General features: G+C 45.6%; 1 long non-coding RNA gene across 1 annotated transcript; it reads right to left on the bottom strand.

The window, feature by feature from the left end:
* Window positions 1–1,031: 1,031 nt before the first annotated feature.
* LOC111590620 (uncharacterized) lies at window positions 1,032–1,991 on the bottom strand. Its single transcript, XR_002749756.1, has 2 exons — window positions 1,841–1,991; window positions 1,032–1,222 (listed from the first exon to the last, which is right to left on the bottom strand). It is a non-coding gene; the product is annotated as an uncharacterized lncRNA (long non-coding RNA).
* Between the last annotated feature and the right edge of the window lie 744 nt (window positions 1,992–2,735).

Here is a 2,735-nt window from a genome sequence, read left to right as displayed (position 1 = left end):
CATTAAACCCGACCCAAATATACAGCTATAACTGGCAGGTAATTATTCTATTAGAGGTCGGGTTTGGTTGCAATTTTGTACCTGCGGGTTTGATAACGTGTTAGAAAAAGAAGATCCAATGGTAGAACGAGTTCGCGTATATATTCATTAAACCCATACCCGTATACCATGAGTATAAAATACCTATCATTTTAGGCTACCTTGCTCATTAACTAGTAACTTAGGCGCGCCTTGCGCGCACGGAACAATTAGTAATAAATGGTAGCAGTGTTAAATCCGGGATTAAATGAAGCCCTGGTTCAATTTTAATATAATAAAAAGTATAATATGACAACCACCTGGCAATTGATCCGATTTTAGTAAGACTGCATATTTTGCTAGCACGGTGGCTGCTACGACCGTTCAATCTTGCAAACAACCACCTGACAGGAAGCTTTCATAGTGAACTCGGGATGAAGTATGGTAGCAATATGATGTCCGTATCAGTAGTAAAATAGTAAGATTTGATAGATTTGATTAAGTGTTTGTCTTGCATAACGGTGGCCTCGGATTTCGTACCAAATTTTAACACTCGAATGCTAAAGAAATTAGTAATCAATATGCAGTATTACTTCAGAACCATAGTCCACCTTTGCTATTGTAGTGTAATTACGAAAATATAAATAGGAACAACAACGTATAAATCTAATAAAAACAACTAAGGGTCTTATCTATTTCTACTCAGGCTTGTCAAACTTTAGGTCTGGCCATATCCAGAAATGTTACCAAAATTGTAGTTTCCTCTCAATTCGATCTGCTATAAGTAGAATAAATAAGGCCCCGTTTCAATCTCACGGGATAAACTTTAGCTTCCTGCTAAACTTTAACTATATGAATTGAAGTGCTAAAGTTTAACTTTAATTATCACCATTAGCTCTCTTGTTTAGATTACAAATGGCTAAAAGTAGCTAAAAAAAGCTACTAAAGTTTATCTCGCGAGATTAGAACAGGGCCTAAATTCCCTTCATGCATAATTGTCACAATGACCCACCTATTGTAATGCCAAAATATTGCTGGAAATTTGACCCTTTGCTTGTAGGAGCATACAGAGACAGAAAAAAACAGACGCTCATTACACAAAGTGGTGGGAGCTCTCATCTGAGATGGAAGAGCATGAGGAGAGAATCAGTCTGAGTCCATCTCATTGATGTGTGATGAATTTGGCACCGCTCCGAGTATCTTCCTGCACAAAGATTTAGTAGTATAAGATAATTAAAGATATAATATCAGATCACATGACAACTTAATTTATTATTTCATTTTTCAGATATGTTGCTTCGTGGAGAAGATTCATTTTTTCTAGATATGATGTTTTACGGAAAAGCTTAAAATTAATTAATCAATATTATTAAGCCTAATGATCGTCGGTAACATATTCAGCAATTAGTCTACATCAGGCGAAACGGGAAAATTGCTTTCAGAAGATAGTCAAAAATTGAAACTCTGGATTGGGAAAAGTGCCTTTCTGTAGCTGTAGTCAGCACGATTCGCAGGAGAGAATACACGAACAAGACACTAGGAACTATTTGTAGCAAACACAAACTAATATAAGGGCACACGCAGTGGCAGCAGGCGGATGCAGATGGCGTCGAACTCGTCCAGGGCCTCGGCAAGCATCGCGGCCCTGCCCTTGGAAATGAGCATCCTGACGAGCGTGGCCACCCGCACGTCCAGTTGCCGCCCCGGTACCGCGACTGCGGCCTCGACTGTGGCCACATCCTTTTCCATGCGCCGCCCTGGTTGAAGGAGGAGCTCGCGCATGGCGCGTGGTGCAGCACAGTATTTCCACGCCGCCGCGTACCTATGGCAGCGCAACTGAAGGAGCGCATGCCGCCGGGTCCGAAGATGAGGAGGAAGTACGTGCGGGGTGCGCTGCGAGGGCGAAACTCAGGCGCGCCGCGGGAGGAGCCTGGAAGACGGGTAGCGACGAATAAAGAAAGGCGTGATGCCGGAGCGAGACCATAACCCCGATGTTTCTGGGAGCAGGTCCACGTTTCTAGAAGCGGGTTCATGAAGGAAACGCGTGCGGAAGGAGTCGAGTGCTGGCGTCGGCCGCTGATAATTGATGGAACGGTGAGGATTGAAAAAGGCGACGTGGATGCTATGATTGAAGACTTTTTCGTCCCGCTTTGTATATATAGAATTTGCCTGGGTCCAAACGTCCGATCGACTAGGAATCCAAGCCTCGAAGCCGAAGCACCAAGCGTTCAACACCAACTCCAAGCCATACGGGTGCACGCCACTTGTACACTCACACCTGAAGTGGCCGGCGACGCTAGTCGCCCTAAAACCTAGTCGCAGTGAGGCTCGGCGACCGCTCGGGCATGCATGTCGCGGTCTGCTCGCAGGTAGCAGGCTCCACTGCTCGTCGCTCGTCCGCTCCAAATAGGTAGCGCCGACGCCACGACACCGCCAGTGGTCATCCATCACTCCACCAGCCAACGCCACCTGTATCAGTCCACCACGCCACCCTCGCCATAGGCTTGAAAATGGCGACACACTCGAGCTCCATCAATGTCAGCAGCCGGTAACTTCCTTTCCATTTTTTTCTCCATTCTGGTTCCAGAATCCTCTACATACTTATTACTGAACGTCCATTCCAACGGGACACCGACAACTCTAACCGACGACCATCCCCAGTCTCCAAGGGCGCAGACTCAAACTCGAGCTGGATCTGTCCAAAATGTCCCTGACCA

Source organism: Zea mays, chromosome 1, assembly GCF_902167145.1.
Source record: "Zea mays cultivar B73 chromosome 1, Zm-B73-REFERENCE-NAM-5.0, whole genome shotgun sequence".
NCBI classification, from domain to species: Eukaryota; Viridiplantae; Streptophyta; class Magnoliopsida; order Poales; family Poaceae; genus Zea; species Zea mays.
The sequence above is the reverse complement of the archived record's forward strand: the minus strand, read 5'-3'. Positions and strand labels throughout refer to the sequence as shown.